The sequence below is a fragment of the Triticum urartu genome, chromosome 3 (assembly GCF_003073215.2).
Source record: "Triticum urartu cultivar G1812 chromosome 3, Tu2.1, whole genome shotgun sequence".
In the NCBI taxonomy this organism is placed as follows: domain Eukaryota; kingdom Viridiplantae; phylum Streptophyta; class Magnoliopsida; order Poales; family Poaceae; genus Triticum; species Triticum urartu.
In genome coordinates this window covers 549,912,456-549,930,973 of record NC_053024.1, presented here as the reverse complement: position 1 = coordinate 549,930,973, position 18,518 = coordinate 549,912,456, and positions in this window count along the sequence as shown.

Here is an 18,518-nt window from a genome sequence, read left to right as displayed (position 1 = left end):
TAGTCCCTGGATTGACTTGCCAGCACACACAGTACATATGAATATCAAATAATAAGTGCATCATTTACTATAACGTATGATCCAGAATTTATAAAATATTACAAACTGAGTAGCACATAGCTAACTTATTCAATAATAACAGCGGAAAGGTAGCATAATCAACGATGAGTCCATCAATGCCCACTGGAGAACATGTTGAGTGAAGACTCGCGACCCTACTGTATCTCACTGATCATCTGAAAATCCTACAACATGATAAGTTGCAGCCACAAAAGGTCAATACATTGAATGTATTGGCAAATCACACAATATGATATAGCAACCTACATCCACAAAGCAATGTATGACAAACGAAACACACAAGTTAGTTTGGAGAAGAATGTCTTCACCTACCTCCACTACCTGAACTCACAATCGTCTCTAATTTACTCGCCCAAGATAACCCAAAGATTCTAAATAAACATGACAAGAACTTCAGAAGTATGTCTCAAGTGCGCTCTGTCAGTGGCGCATTCTCTAGGAACAATAGAGCGCTCTGCCAAGGACGCATTCACCTGATTTAAGTTCCGAAAACTAAACCTCGCCTCAAGTGCGCTCTATCAATGGTGCATTCTCTAGGGATAATAGAGCGCTCTACCAATGACGCATTCACCTGGTTAATAATCCCGAGCCTACGGCTATAAACACTCACCACTTTCATGGATCACTCGACATAGCAAGTTGATCACACCATCACATAATACAATCAATATGAGAATATGACAACACATAACATACATATCAAACCAAGCACATGTCATAGCATAAAAATCACACATGCATAGCAGAATATAGGATGAGCAAAATCAAAAGTGCAAAATTTCCTTGAACAGTGTTGAAGTATTCTAACAATTAATTCCGACCTGCTTCGCACTCCAGACAATCTATACGATTAACGGAGGCACCGATAAATAAACCGTACTCACATAACACCACAATAAAGTAAACCACAATGAATTCAATTAAAAACTTAAATAACAGAAAATATCAGTAGGTATATATTATCTACATGCTAGTAGGATCACAATGCAAAAAGAATCAACTAATTTGGATCAACGGTTTAAAAAATATGGCCTCCGGAAGTTTGAATTCAAATTTAAACAAATTCAAATTTAAAATGTTCAAAAATGTGAAACTTTGGTTCTTCAATATTCTCCTGGTCACTACGAGTACACAGGAAAAAGAATCGATGAATTTGGAGTTCCGGATGTCAAGATAAACCTAAATGAAAATTTGATATGGAATCTGCAAAGAAAAAATTATGCCATAAAAGCGTTCTGGAAAGAACTGCCGCGGCACTGTGGATGTGCCACATGGAGCATGCTAATTGGCTGGAGGGTGTTCGCTGCGATGGCTAAACAGCAGATGGCCACTAAACAGCGCATACCTATTCGAGAGGAAAAAAACAGAACATGATTTAATCTCGACCATTAGAGAGAGATCGGGCGGCTAAGGGTAGCTCACCGGAGAGGAACAGAGGCTGTTGCGGCCGGACATGGACAAAACAGCGGCGCGGCGGCTCGGGCGGCGATGGTGGCGCCTGCTCCGGTGGTCTCAAGACTCCGAAGGGTAGCGTACGGGGCGCGGAGCTCGGCCGCGGTCTCTAAGAAGTCATCAGAGGCGTCGGTGGCGAACGGGGTTGACGGCAGAGGGTGGCTGGAGCTCGGGCGGTGGTTGTGATCTTCGGATCGAGGTCCTTGCGCTCGGTTCGGTACTCCCCTGTGCGAGATAGTGGGTCAAGGCGATAGAGGAGATCAACACGAAATTAACAGGGGCAAGAGGAGGTGCTGGGACCCACTGTAGGCGATGGAAACGACAACGGCGGAGGTCAGCAGCGGTGGAACTCCGGCGAGATCGCGGAATCAACCTAGGGCACGGGAGACTGCGATTTTGGCGAAAAATCGGACAAGCCGGACGTGGGGAGTATATATATGGAGGTGGGAGTGCAAAGGATCGATTGAATCGATCGATTCGATCTCGGTTTGAGTTTGGTAGCTACAGTGTTCGTGATGAACACGAGTGGTTGGAGGAGATGACAAGCGGGACCCGGTTGGCAGCAACAGAGAAAGAAAAAAATAAGAAAAAGAAGAGGCTTGCGAGGTGGGCTGCGGCTGTGCGAAAATAGGCCGGCTTGCCTAGCTGCTGCGTGCGGGGCGAAGGAAAGGAAACGGGCTGCGTGCTGCTGACACTACGCGGCCCAATGAACAGTGATCTCCGGCTGAGCAATTATGCTGAACAGGAGGTCTATTTGGCTAAACCAAAATACATATAGATTCCTAAAATCACCATAACACACAGTAAAATGTTACTACTAATATCGAATACAGTGAACATTTTTAAAACACATATGCACCTTTGGAAAGATTATATTTTATGCAATGCAAGCACATAAAGAGCATTATAACAACTCTAAAATAACTTTGAGCTTCAACAATGCCAAACTAATTTATGTAAACTCCAGAATATACTCTTAGCATTTTCCAAATATAATTAATAGGGGAGAAGTCATATTATCTCCACTCCAAATATATTGCCTTGAGTTGGAAAACACTTTTAATATTCAGGAAATTTAAATAAGAATAGAAATCATGATGAAAAGAATGATTCTATTAACATTCCAAATTTTAAAATTTTGGGATGTTACACCTGGCCCGGGCACCTCTTTGTCAGATGGGCCGTTGCCGAGGCGTCGTGGGGAAGCGCAGATGCCCACGTCCAATCAATCGGCACGCGGCGCCCAAGGCCGCAGGCTATTGGGGCCCGCGGCGCTTCCCGCTTGCCCCTTAACATCTCTGCTAAGCCAAGCCCGGGCGCGCCTTGGTCCCGGGGGCTACTGTCGGCGTTCTGGGAATGGGGGTCCCCAGACTTGCCTGCCTGCGGTCTACGGCGTGCCTCGAGTGGGGGCCCAATGCAGCCCAGCTTCATCAGCTCAAGCTCAAGACCCTCGCAAGGGGCCAAGCCTTGCGGGGCGGACGACAAGAGGCTTCCTCAGGAGCAGCCTCATCAGGCAGACTCGCGAGGAGGCGGAGAGATCAAGGCAGGGGTGCCTCGCGAGGAGCCCGTGTCGCAAGCCATGACGATCGAGATTAGGCGGGCGCCGGCCTGCGCAGTGTCCTTGTTTCCCCTTCGGTGCAAAGGGAGCAAGCATAGGCCAAGGCATCGGGCAAAGGTTACCATTCCGGTGCAACGAGACCAAGACCAGCAGAGCGGCAGGACGGAGGTCACCGTGGAGCCCAAGACGGCATCATCACCAGTGCTTTTGGCAGCCGAAGACCACCTTTGGTCAGGATAACTTGTACTAGATGTTCCCCTTCAAAATGGCAAATTGTTGGCGCCCTTCTCGCTCATTTTTTGGGAAGAGGACCAGGGCCTCTATAAATAGGACCAGCCCCCGAAAGAAGAAGAGGGAGGTCGAAGGAAGAAAAGAAGAGGAGAGAGGTCTAGAGAGAAAGAAAGAGAGAAGATAAAGAAAGAGAGAAAGATCCGGACCAAGTAGAACATACCACACCAGCTCAAGAACACCTCTTGCGAGGCCGTTCTTCCCCTGTATTGTTCATCATCAGCCCCTGAGGCAATCCACTAAACCACACACTGGAGTAGAGTATTACACCACATCGGTGGCCCGAACCAGTATAAACCTCGTGTCCCTTGTGTGTTCTTCTTTCTAGCCTAGATTTCTTGCGAGCCATAGAAGCGCGAGTAGGTAGGGGAAAGATATCCGTGCGCACCCCAGAGTTCGACCCTTAATGGTCTGCCGGAACCCGAAATCCGACACTAATGAATAAATACTTGAGTCGTAGAGTTATGTTGTGATGCCATGTTGTATTTACACATATCGAGTATATTGTGTGTATGATTGAAATGCTTGGTATGTGTGAGATCCGACAACCTAGTTGTTTATCCTTGGTAGCCTCTCTTATGGGGAAATGTAGTCTTGTGCTTCCATGAGCCATAGTAGTCCGCTACAGCCCGGTTCACCGGAGTCCTACTAGCCCAGCACTACTGCTCCGGAACACTTGACTAGCCGGCATGTGATTCACTTCGTTCCTGTGTCTGTCCCTTCGGGGAAATGTCACGCGGTGACATCCGGAGTCCTGCCTAGCCTACTACAGCCTGGGTTCCCGGAGTCCTATTAGCCCAGTGCTACAACCCGGATTCGCACGTTGCTGACCGACATGCTCGATGTTGATTCATGTATGCCTGTCCCCGTAAGTTAGTGCCACTTTGGGTCCACGACTAGTCATGTTGGCCCGGGTTCTCTGTCATATGGATGCTAGCGACACTATCATATACATGAGCCAAAAGGCGCAAATAGTCGCGGGCCATGGTAAGGCAACACCAGTGGGAATACCGTGCATGAGGCCGCAAAGTGATATGAGGTGTCACCGGCTAGATCGATGTGACTTGGAATCGGGGTCCTCACAGCTTTGGTATCAGAGCCTGATTGCCTGTAGGATTACCTAGCAAAACTGATCGAAGTCGAGTCTAGAAATACTTTAGTTATATACGGGAATTGATTGTGGAAGGGAACATAAGGCTCTTTTTACTCCTTTACCTTATGCCCTTCTGATCTAAGTCATCCTCTTCCTTTCTACGGGGATTAAGAACTAGGCCTTCTAATCTATCTATCAGGATGACGAGTTACTATGATAGAGACTTATAGGATTGATGGATTTAAGCCCCAGTTCAGTTTCTACTACTTCCGTGTGTTCATAGTTGGTCTCGGAACCTTGATATTGTGCTCCTGAGTGGTCATGCCACTATTTTGCAGGATGTCTCAAATCTTTTTGAGCATTTACAGCCGTTATGCTGTCGGAGTCATCCCAGGTTTCTAGATAGTCTGATGCATTTGCAAATTTCTTCTTTCCGTTCCCGATGTCCCTTTGGGCCAGTTCAACCACACTAATCGGTGAGTTGAGGTACTCCATTGCCTCGGTATATATGTTGGAGCTATTATTATGACCCTAAGTGTCTTAGAAGATTACCTAGTAATGTAGCCATGTTTTGTGTTCCTGGAGTGATGATTCTGGCCATCATTCTCGAAAGCATCACGTGTTGTTATTAGTTAGTAGGTATTCTATTCCTGGGTTCTTGAACCCGAGATTCACCCTACTTCATGTTGCTAGTATTTGCTAGTTCCCTTAAGATATTAGTAACCTTTGCGATAGTCCTCGAGGTCCGTGGTATATCCTTCTTCCAATACCATGAACCAATATGGCAAAAGCCTTTGAACCAAAAGATCACAATAAGAGTGCTCTTAATGGGTTCTCCATTCAAGAATTGTGAATCTACCAGTCCTACCTTTCTGCATGGGTTATCCAGAAGAAACCTATTGAACTTCGTTCGACATGCTATACCATGCATCCACAACTCAAAAAAATCATATGTTCTTTTGGGTTGTCCCTCTTTAGTTATTTCCTGGCCCTCGTCTATCAATTGATAGTCAAGAGTATGTGTGCATTCGTTCATTGATGCCTATTGCTCTTGTGGCCGTCAAGTCGTTCTATTCCGGAATGACTAGGAGCAACAAACTCCAATACCTCATCCATATCCAGGATTGGGTCAAAGTAGTTGTATCTGTGGAACAAAATGCCAACCCAGCTTTTGCTCTGTTCTACCTTGGAGTGTTATCATCTTTATGTCAAGAATGCCATGAGAATTGCACCACCTCTTATGAATTCTTGACGCAGTGATACTTCTCGCTATCATTGTTCATTCTCGGTCCCGTGTTATTGTAACCGGAATGCCGACAACTGAACTGTGATGTGTGAAATCGATACTCCTAGCAACCTCGTTTCTTGGTAGTTAATGGACATTATTCTCATTCTTAGCGTGTTGGTTATTGAATCATCATCCTAGGATTAATCATGCTACCTAGTCCTTATTTCTGGTGCACGCTTCGATCAATGAGTTAGGATTTCAATCCCTTACTTAATTGATCACATCATCTTGCCTCGGAAGTGCTACCTCTTGAGCACTGCGTTGGTTTTCCCCGAAGAGGAAGGGATGATGCAGCAAAGTAGCGTAAGTATTTCCCTTAGTTTTTGAGAACCAAGGTATCAATCCAGTAGGAGGCTACGCGCGAGTCCCTCGTACCTGCACAAAACAAATAAATCCTCGCAAACAACGCAAATAGGGCTTGTCAATCCCTATAAGGCCACTTACGAGAGTGAGATCTGATAGATATGATAAGATAATACTTTTGGTATTTTTATGATAAAAGATGCAAAGTAAAATAAAGGCAAAGTAAATAGCATATTAGGATTTTAAGAAAATCACCATTCTATAAAGACTCTCAAAATAATCTAAGTGAAGCATGAGAGATCAATAGTTTCTATAAAACAAATCCACCACCGTGCTCTAAAAGATATAAGTGAAGTACTAGAGCAAAACTATATAACTCAAAAGATATAAGCGAAGCACATAGAGTATTCTAAAAAATTCCAATTCATGTATGGCTCTCTCAAAAGGTGTGTACAGCAAGGATGATTGTGGTAAACTAACAAGCAAAGACTCAAATAATACAAGACGCTCCAAGCAAAACACATATCATGTGGCGATTAAAAATATAGCTCCAACTAAAGTTACCGATAGAAGTAGACGAAAGAGGGGATGCCTTCCGGGGCATCCCCAAGCTTTGGCTTTTAGGTGTCCTTAGATTATCTTGGGGGTGCCATGGGCATCCCCAAGCTTAGGCTCTTGCCACTCCTTTTTCCATAATCCATCAAATCTTTACCCAAAACTTGAAAACTTTAGAACACAAAACTTAAAGTAGAAAATCTCGTGAGCTCCATTAGCGAAAGAAAATAAAAGACCACTTCAAGGTACTGTAATGAACTATTTATTTATATTGTTGTTATACCTACTGTATTCCAACTTCTCTATGGTTTATAAACTATTTTACAAGCCATAGATTCATCAAAATAAGCAAACAACACACGAAAAACAGAATCTGTCAAAAACAGAACAGTCTGTAGTAATCTGTAGTTAGCACAAGATCTGGAACCCCAAAAAGTCTAAATAAATTTCTGGACGTGAGGAATTTATCTATTAATCATCTGCAAAAAGAATTAACTAAATATCACTTTCGAAATAAAAATGACAGCAGTTCTCGTGAGTGCTAAAGTTTCTGTTTTTTACAGCAAGTTCAACAAGACTTTCCCCAAGTCTTCCCAACGGTTCTACTTGGCACAAACACTAATTAAACACAAAAAACACAACCAAAACATAGGCTAGATAAATTATTTATTACTAAACAGTATCAAAAAGCATGGAATAAAAATAAAATTGGGTTGCCTCCCAACAAGCGCTATCGTTTAACGCCCCTAGCTAGGCACAACAAGCAAGAATAGATCTAGTTATTGCCATATTTGGTAGGAAATCCATAAGTAGCTCGCATAATAGATTCATAAGGTAATTTAATTTTCTTTCTAGGAAAGTGTTCCATGCCTTTCCTTAATGGAAATTGGAATCTAATATTTCCTTCCTTCATATCAATAATTGCACCAATCGTTCTAAGGAAAGGTCTACCAAGAATAATAGGACATGAAGGATTGCAATCTATGTCAAGAACAATAAAATCTACGAGCACATAATTCCTATTTTCAACAATAATAACATCATTAAAAGATTTACTTTGGTAACAGACAGTTTTGTGATAAGGTAATTTGTAACGAGTAGCAAGTAATAAAAGTAAATAAGGTGCAGCAAGATGGCCCAATCCTTTTTGTAGCAAAGGACAAGCCTAGACAAACTCTTATGTAAAGTAAAGCGCTCCCGAGGACACATGAGAATTATCGTCAAGCTAGTTTTCATCACGATCATATGATTCGCATTCGGTACTTTGATAATTTGATATGTGGGTGGACCAGTGCTTGGGTTCTGTCCTTAATTGGACAAGCATCCCACTTATGATTAACCCCCATGCAAGCATCCGCAACTACAACAGAAGTATTAAGGTAAACCTAACCATAGCATGAAACATATGGATCCAAATCAGCCCCTTACGAAGCAACGCATAAACTAGGGTTTAAGCTTCTGTCACTCTAGCAACCCATCATCTACTTATTACTTCCCAATGTCTCCCTCTAGGCCCAAACAATGGTGAAGTGTCATGTAGTCGACGTTCACATGACACCACATGAGGGATGAAAACATACATCTCATCAAAATATCGTACGAATACCAAATTCACATGACTACTAATAGCAAGACTTCTCCCATGTCCTCAGGAACAAACGTAACTACTCACAAAGCATATTCATGTTCATAACCATAGGGGTATTAATATGCATAATGGATCTGAACATACGATCTTCCAGCAAGTAAACCAACTAGCATCAACTACAAGGAGTAATCAACACTACTAGCAACGCACAGGTACCAATCTGAGGTTTGGATACAAAGATTGGATACAAGAGATGAACTAGGGTTTGAGATGAGATGGTGCTGGTGAAGATGTTGATGGAGATTGACCCCCTCCCGATGAGAGGATCATTGGTGATGATGATGGTGATGATTTCCCCCTCCCGGAGGGAAATTTCCCCCGGCAGAACAGCTTCGCCGGAGCCCTAGATTGGTTCCGCCAAGGTTCCGCCTCGTGGCGGCGGAGTCTCGTCCCGAAAGCTTGCTTATGATTTTTTCTCTGACGAAAGACCTCATATAACATAAGATGGGCATCGAAGGGCCACCAGGGGGCCCACGAGGCAGGGGGCGCACCCAGGGGGTAGGGCGCGCCCCCCACCCTCGTGGCTGGTGGGTGGCCCCCTCTGGTACTTCGTGCACTCAATATTTTTTATATATTCTGAAACATGCTCCCGTGACGTTTCAGGACTTTTGGAGATGTGCAGAATAGATCTCTAATATTTGCTCCTGTTCCAGCACAGAATTCCAGCTGCCGGCATCCCCCCTCTTCATGTAAACCTTGTAAAATAAGAGAGAATAGGCATAAGTATTGTGACATAATGTGTAATAATAACCTATAATGCAATAAATATTGATATAAAAGCATGATGCAAAATGGACGTATCAACTCCCCCAAGCTTAGACCTCGCTTGTCCTCAAACGAAAGCTGAAATTGATAAATATGTCCACATGTTTGGAGATAGAGGTGTCGATAAAAATAAAATACGGACATGAGGGCATCATGATCATTCGTAGAACAACAACATATGTATATATATTATCATATGATTTCTTATGCTAAAGTAACAAGTCAATCACAATTTCAAGTATGAATCATAAACTTCATTGAGAACCAACAAACTCTAATCTCAGTCATTGAGGCAATTGCAATTTATCATAACATAGGAAAGAGTCAATATAAGAGCTTTTCAGCAAGTCCACATACTCAACTATCATTTAGTCTTTCACAATTTCGAACACTCACACAATATTTATGGGTATGGAGTTTTAATCGGACATAGAGAAAGATAGGGGCTTATAGTTTTGCCTCCCAATGTTTTACCTCAAGGGTAATGTCAACCATAATAGTTCATGAAAACTCAAATCCAAATAGCTATATGTATCTGGATCTTTCCAACACGTTGTGCTTGCCAAAGGATAAAATGTAAAAGGAAAGGTGAAGATCACCATGACTTTTATATAAGTAGAAGATAAAAGTAAAAGATAGGCCCTTCGCAGAGGGAAGCAGAGGTTGTCATGCGCTTTTTTGGTTGGATGCACAAAATCTTAATGCAAAAAAACGTCACTTTATATTGCCACTTGTGATATGGACCTTTATTATGCAGTCTGTCGCTTTTATTTCTTCCATATCACAAGATCGTATAAAGCTTATTTTCTCCACATTAATAAGTCATACATATTTAGAGAGCAATTTTTATTGCTTGCACCGATGACAACTTACTTGAAGGATCTTACTCAATCCATGGGTAAATATGGTGGACTCTCATGACAAAACTGGGTTTAGGGATATTTGGAAGCACAAGTAGTATCTCTACTTGGTGCGAAGAAAACGGCTAGCATGAGAGGGAAAGGCAAGCTCAACATGTTGGATGATCCATGACAATATAATTTATCTCAGATGTAAGAAAACATAACCCATTACGTTGTCTTCCTTGTCCAACGTCAACTCTTAGCATGTCATACTTTAATGAGTGCTCACAATCATAAAAGATGTCCAAGATTGTCACAGCCCTAGAGTTTGATTGCAATTAGTTTCATAAGAATCCTTGCATCATTTCTATATTTGTTTGAAACTTGAAATGGGGATTGCCTAAACCCCTGGCATCAAAGGAATTCACTAGGTTCATCTAAAATATTTACAATAAATCCAAATGGCCTTCAAAAATGTTCATCATTTATGGAAAATGTTGTAAACAGTAACCAGAGGTGATGCACATTTTTCCATGACCTATTTGGGCTCTGAATTAAATCATACTCTATTTGCATTAGGACATTTAAATGCTATAGAATATTTTAAATGTCCAAATAATCATAAACTTAAATGTTTACTGTTGGATATATTCCAAACAGTGGGCTTGAGAAAGTTTCATTATTTTTGAGTGTGCCTAAGTATTTTTAATAAAGCCCTGACACTACAGAAGAAATAGAAAAACAGAAAAGAATTAGAAAGAGAGAGAGAGAGAGAGAGGGAGAGAGAGAGAAAACCCACCTGAGGTTACCTGCGCAGCCCACCTGGTGGCCCACTTACCTGGCCCAGCCCACCAGAGCCGCCACCGTCTCCCACCTCGCGCCAAAAGGACACGAGGCATGTGGCCACCGCGCACCGGCACGCGCCCGGCCAACTCCTCCCTCCCTGCCTGCTTGGCTCCTCCTCGACGCGTCCGGACGATGCCACGCGATCCCCAAAGTCGTCTGGCTCTCCCTCTCTCTCCCCCAATGCTCTCCCCCTCCTCTGTTCTCCTCACCGAAAGCGCCCACCACCGCCGACGAGAACCACTGTGGCCACCGTCCACCCCTCGCCTTGCCGAAGCATCCAGAAGGACCCGCGTCATTTCCTTCATCGTCTACACCAGTCCGTTTGACCGCGGGAGCACCACAGCGACGTTTCTGCCTCGTCTTCAACCTCGGGCACTCGAGCTCTCCTTCGATCGATTCGGCGCCGCCAGGACCTCCCCGGGCTCACTGACCTCCTCCTCAGCATCGTTGTGAGCTCCCGCTCCGAACCCCTCTCTCCCCCGCCTCTTTTGCACCGCGTAGCCCTAGTTTCATCGGAGCCGATAGCTCCTCACCGTCGGCCATGCCGCCATCGTGGCTACGGCCACGCAAGCTCGCCTCCGAGCACGTCTAGGAGCTCGAATCACCCGCCCGTTAGGCCTGCCCTGCACCGTAGCCACAACCCCGCACTCACCCGAACTCCGGTGCCGCTGCGAGCTCACTTCCGGCAAGCTCCGACCACCCCGCGACCTCCCACCTGCTCCGTTGGATGCGCGCGAGCAAGGGCCTCCTCCCAGTGCCCTTCTCCCGCCCAGCCACCTCCTGTAGCACCGTCCCGTGTGGACTCTGCCACGCGGGAAGGTCGCCGGCGGCTTAACTCCAGCCGTGTCAACGTGGTGCTGTCATTAGTGGCTAATGACGCCACTAACTAACCCCTCTCTCACTGACTACGGGCCCCATGCCTTAATTAACCCCGGGATTATTCCCTGTTTCGTTTAGATTAATATAGTCGGGCCCACGTGTCAGTTTGACCATGCCACATCATCGTTGACCCGGACCCACCAGTCAGCCTTTGTCCCTGTCCTGTTACACTGACGTGCGGGTCCCACTGGTCAGGTTTGACCTGGACCGCCTCTATTGACTTGCTGATGTCACACCAACGTCATGCTTACGTAGTAAATGTTTTCTAGGATTTTAAATAAATCAGAAATGATTTATTTATTTTAGAAAATATCAAAAACTTCTAAAATTCATAGAAAATCAACCGTAGCTCCAAATCAAATAATTTATATATGAAAAATGATCAGAAAAATCCAAATAACCTTATTATGGCATTATCATGCATGTTTGAATAACTTATGCCTGCTGATCAGGTTAAATCAAACAAGTGGCATTTAAATAATCAAATATGGAGTTGAATTTGAATCTTTGGTTCAAACCAACTTCATTTAATCTAGTTTTAGTTGCATTAGCTCAAATCACAACATCCTGCCACGTCATGATCATGCATCCTATTGTGCATTGGATTGATTGTGCTCTCTCTTTGTTGCCGGTACCTATTCCCCTTCAGTAGACATATGTTCCGATGATGAGTTCGATGACACCGATGAAGAGCTATACTATCTTCAGAAGTGACAGACAAGCAAAACCCCCTTGTTCATCCGATACAATCCCACTCTCTCACTCCTGCTCTCTTTTACTGCATTAGGACAACAACGATTCAACTATTACATGCTGCGGTAGTTGAACCCCTTTCCTCTGCATGACCTGTCATTGCCACAGTAAATAGATGAAACCCACTAGCATGAGTAGGAGTTGTTTGAGCCCTGATGTGCCTACTCATTCATGCTTGTTTGTCATGCCTGCTATTGCTTAGAGTTGTGTCAGGTCTGATTCATCGGGGATGAATTGGAAAGTTGTGAACATGTCCTACTGTGTGTGAGCTAAGTGTGTTGAACACGATTTGGTAAAGGTATCGATAAGAGGCAATGTAGGAGTACATGGGGGTTGTTTCATTATAACCATCCTTAAGCACCGAGATCTGTATGTGTGATTCAAGAACCAGTTACTACCATGCATTGGGCCCGAAACCAAAGGACCCTCTCAGCTTCTTAACCACCCTAGCTCTCTGTCCAGGAGTTGCAACTAGTTTCTGGTGTTTACAGGTTATGTGTTGGCGGCCGTGTGAAGCGTTGACCCTAGGGGTGGGTGTCGGTGTCAAAACCGACAGATCTTGGGTAGGGGGTCCCGAACTGTGCGTCTAGGCGGATGGTAACAGGAGACAAGGGACACGATGTTTTTACCCAGGTTCGGGCCCTCTCGATGGAGGTAAAACCCTACTCTTCTTGATTAATATTGATGATATGGGTAGTACAAGAGTAGATCTACCACGAGATCAAGGAGGCTAAACCCTAGAAGCTAGCCTATGGTATGATTGTTGTCCCTACCGACTAAAACCCTCCGGTTTATATAGACACGGAGAGGGCTAGGGTTACACAAAGTCGGTTACAATGGTAGGAGATCTACATATCCGTATCGCCAAGCTTGCCTTCCATGCCAAGGAAAGTCCCTTCCGGACACGGGACGAAGTCTTCAATCTTGTATCTTCATAGTCCAGGAGTCCGGCCGAAGGTATAGTCTGGCTATCCGGACACCCCCTAATCCAGGACTCCCTCAGTAGCCCCTGAACCAGGCTTCAATGACGACGAGTCCGGCGCGCAGATTGTCTTCGGCATTGCAAGGCGGGTTCCTCCTCCAAGTACTTAACACAAAGGTAGTGTCTGGCTCTACAAAATAAGTTTCCACATATTGCCATAGAGAGAATATTATTTACACAAATCTAATCTGCTGACGTATTCCGTAGCATGACATCACACCACGGCCAAGTCTTTATTCGAATCGTTTTACTGTCCCACCTCAGCGCGTTTAGCGAGGCGGTTTCCTTGGCACGTCTTGTCAAAGCAGAGATCGTGTCCCCTTATTCCGGGATTCTCATCAATACGGGCGTGGGTAACCCAACCGCGCCATTGATTACAGCGCTTGGGAGATAAGCGAGTTTTACCAGGCTGGTGGGGACGCATAGTCGCGTCCGCCCATATAAGCGGATAAGGATCCACCTTTCCATCCACGCCTTCTTCCTCCTTTGTCTATCCATTTCCGCGCACTCGAGCTCCAGCGCCCAAGTCTGCACACCCCACCTCAACCTTCTCCAGCCATGTCCGGAGCGGGAGGAAAGTGGATGGTCTCCTCCGTCACGGAAGGACACATAAAAAAACTGAGGAAGGCCGGATACTTGTCTAACGACATTGCGCACCGGCTTCCTAAAGAGGGGCAGCTCATCCCCACCCCTAGGCCCCATGAGAGGGTGGTGTTCCTCCCCCATTTCCTCCGCGGACTAGGCTTCCCTCTCCACCCATTTGTCCGAGGGCTCATGTTCTACTATGGCCTGGATTTCCATGATCTGGCCCCGAACTTTGTCCTCAACATCTCGGCGTTTATCGTCATGTGCGAGGCTTTCCTCTGCATCCACCCCCATTTTGGCCTATGGCTCAAGACTTTCAATGTCAAGCCGAAGGTGGTGCGCGGCACCCAGGTGGAGTGCGGAGGCGCCATGGTGGGCAAGATGCCCAACGTCCTATGGCTCGAGGGCTCCTTCGTGGAGACCCTAAAGAGGTGGCAATCGAGGTGGTTTTACATCACCGAGCCGCGTGACCCTGAATGGGTCGCAACCCCTGAGTTCCGATCCGGACCCCCTACGCGGCTCACCTCCTGGAATGAGACGAGCCTGTCGTGGGGTAAAAAAGGAGAGCTGACCGGACTCCAAACATGCATCCAAACCCTGGTGGACAAGAAGCTCAAACTTGTCAACGTAGTCCAGGTTATGCTCATCCACCGGATCCTCCTGTGTCAACAACGAGCTTTCAACCTGTGGGAGTTCGACCCGGCGCAGCACCGAACTCTGAGCAGGCTCTTCGACACGATGTACGAAGATGCCTGGAAGGTGCTTTTCAAGGGCGCCGAGGCCCCCGCATCCGCTAACGAGGATCGCGTATTCAGCACGCAGCGTCACGCTAGTGCGGTAAGCTGTTCTTACCTTTTACAGGGTATTAGTTTTTCATAGTTTGACACCATGCGGGATCTAAGCTCCCTTTCCTTTGACAGGATTGGCATGAGACATCCGGACAGATCAACTGTCCGGCTCCTTTGCCCGAAGGCCCAACGGACGCTCGCTTGGCGAAGCTGCTGGTTCCGGCACCCTATGTGGTGCTAGAGAAGAAGGCCACGGGGACTCGAAAGAGTGCCCGGCGCCCGGAGGTGTCGGATTCATCATCCGACAACTCCAAGACGCACTCCTCCCGTGAAGACGAGGAGGAGGAAGAAGAGACCTCTCCCCCTCCAGCGGGGGGAGGGAAGAAAAGGAAGGCCGCCCCAACTGGGGAGGCCGAAGGGTCCAAGAAGGGGAAGACCCTTCCTCTGGACTGCTCCACCAACGCCAATGATGGCGAAGAGGAGTGGCCGCACAGGGCCAAGCCCCTGGCGAGATCGTAAGTATTCGGACACCAGAGCAATTCATAGTGTTCCTTTCTTGCACAGCTCCTCCTTATGCCGAATATGACTATGCAGTCCGCCCCAGGCCGGGCTCAACGAGTCGTCGAGCGGCTCCCTGGATTCGTCGGACGTGAATTCACTTCCGCCCGCTACCTCCCCCCACCCTACGGACGATGCCGAGGTGCTGTCCCAACAGGTTCCAAGCCAGGAGGAGGTGGTCCTGGAGGCGCCGCAAGGCGACCTCCCGGACTCCAGGCGCAAAGGGGATAAACCCCCCAAGGGCTCCGAGTCCGGCCTTGAGCCGGACACCGTGCCGGAACCTTCAACAGTTCCGGACTCCGGTAGGCAGCCTCCTTCCAAGAGGAGCAAGCCTACCGAGCTGGTGACCTCCGTCCAACCGGAGGCACCGGACAATTTGCTGGAGGTGCTTAACGGCGCCTCCATCGACGAGGAGCACCGCACTATTATGAGTGCAGTGATCCAGAAGGTTTAGTCTGCCAAGAGCGGACTGACTGAAGCCTATGCCAACCTTCTAACAGGCTTTGAGGTAAGTAAATAATATGTAAAAATATTACCGCATAGACAGTAGCCCCTGATGCTCTGTTCGGCGTTCGGAAAGAAAAACCGAATAGAGGATCTAATAACATTCGCAGGAGTCTAACAGAATCAAGTCAATATGCGTATGCAGGCTTCGCTGCTGACCTCCGCCGCACTGACTGCGGAGGTGGATACGCTGAAGCAAAACCTCGCGCGGTCCGAGAACGAGCTCGGCCATGCCAAGAGGCAAATCGAGGAGAAGGAAGGTAAGTAATACCTTGCGCAAGTATATAGAGAAGATGTGGTTGCAAAAAATGACAGGATCAACGTGCTATTATAGGGGCCACGACCGAGGTGGCAACCCTTAAGAAAGCGTTGTCCGAGGCCGAAAACAGAGCGGCCGCGGAGCGCACAGAGAGAGGGAAGCAGGAGGCGCGGGTGGAGGAGGTGCAGAAAGAGCTCCAGGCTCTCATGAAAAAACACGAGAGTTTGGAGCTTGACTCAAAGACGCAAGCGTCCGAGCTTGCGGCAGCCCTCGAAAGCGCGAAGTCTGCCAAGGCCGAAGCCCAGAAAGCCCTCCAAGAAATTGAAGCGATGAAGAAGATAACGGCGGGTAAGGCATTCATTATGCAAAGCAAGCACATAAAAGTGAATTACTTGTTACTTACCCGAGTCCGGAGCTCTCCAGGAGCATTCGCAGATTTGCCCCGCAGTGTGTCTGATGCCGCCGCCTACTACCGATCCGAGGAGGGGAGCTCGACGGAGAAGGTGTTCTGGTCTCAGTATGCTGAGGTCGGACACCTAGTGCCTTTGAGCAACCACCTGAAGCAAATGGTCGAGCTCCACAAGGTGGCCAAACAGGCCATAAAGGGCCTCATAGTTCGGCTTTGTCCTGGAGAGGCTCTGCCTGGGAGCTACTTCGGGCTGGTGAGGCGGCTGGTGGATGCCTGTCCACTGCTTGAAGTAATCAAGCGCTCCGTCTACATCGAAGGTGCCCGTAGGGCGCTTGCCCGTGCTAAAGTGCACTGGGGCATGATGGCTGCGGAGAAGCTGGTGAAGGACGGGCCACCGCCGGGCAAGGAGCATCGCGTCCCGGAAGCGTATTATGAGGGCGTCCTGAAGGGTGCCCGCCCTATAGCGGATGAATGCTCCAAAGATGTAATTTTTGAGTAAACTCGCATTTGTGATCCTGTACGCTGAAAACTTGTTCATATGCGCTAAGCAACGCTTTTGAATTTAAAATATTACCTTCTGTGCGGCCTTTTATCAAATTTGAGAGATGGCGAGTCGTCGGCTTCTGCCCCCATGCCACGAGTGCTGGGGTGTTCGGGATAAACATGAGCGCTCTTTTTCCCATTTTTGGGTCCTTCGAGGGAGGCGCTCAACACAACGAACAAGGCAATCGAACTATAATGCTTGAACACTCTCACTTAGCCATAGAATTCTATAATTTTAAATTTCGGCGAAGCCCCTAGTGTTCGGAAGACCGAGTTCGGGGCGCTATCCACGCCTAGGCTGGACAAAGCCGACTCCTTGCTCTAAGTGGCATAAGTCTTTAGGGACTCGAAAACCTCTCGAACAGCGACCAGCTCTCGCCTCATCATGACGGTCAGTTTTAGCTTTCTCTACTGAGGTGCTTAGTGCAGCTCAACTAGGGCACAATCGCAGTAGTTCTCCTAGTGCTACCTTAGCCGATATAACGGAACGTAAGGTACCAAAACATAGGAGCCGGGCAAACCCAACTATTGACCCAAGACATGATTCGGAGCCGATGCATATAATGCTATAAGTTCGGGGTGCCGCACTTGTGAAAGTGTTCAGACTTCTCACACCGTATTGTGGGGTACTTAAGCCCCTGGTGTATTGGCCGTACCAAAGTGTACGGGTGCAACATGTCATTAATGAACATATATTCGTAAAAAAGAGTAATGCAATAATAGACAGAAGCTATGCATTGTTTATTTAAAAAAGCTGTGATCAAAGCAGAATGATACAAATAGTGCAATAAGCAAAAGATGGGACTATTTAACATGTCCTTTCCAAGGGCGAGCTGCGGAATGGTATGTGAAACAGGTATACTGCTTGTTATAGAGACCACCTTAGAGTTCCATAGTGCGGCGTAGCTTTCTGCTTCCCTGGTTGTATCGTTTGTGCGGCAATTGTACTGCCGGACAGGCCTTCCGAAGAATGGAGTCATGAAAATAAGTGAAAATTAAGAAATCGGCAGCCCCTAGTGCGGTTTAAGCCGCGTTGCGGGCGTGCCATGATGGTGCCCCTCCCCCTGTGCCCATGGTATTTCCAGAGCGTATTTATGTACGCGCAACACTGGTTTCGCAAGTTCGCGAGGGCTGGGGTTGGGGCCGCATTGCTACGCTTGCTCGGAACGTGCCAGGTGGTCTTGTTGTAGGTTACTCCGGGCGCGCTTGACGGTGTCCAGACGTTTAATGGCCGGACTGGAGAATTGCCTTGAGAGGCTGTTTTGTACTTCCGCTGCGATAGCCGCCGTATGCTCCTCCATTCGGAGAGAGCGTTCGGTGTTTCCATTGACCGTGATGACTCCTCGAGGGCCTGGCATCTTGAGCTTGAGGTATGCGTAGTGCGGCACCGCATTGAACTTGGCAAATGCGGTTCGCCCGAGTAGTGCGTGATAGCCACTGCGGAACGAGACTATGTCGAAGATTAACTCCTCGCTTCGGAAATTATCCGGAGATCCGAAGACCACTTCAAGTGTAACTGGGCCTGTATAGTTGGCCTCT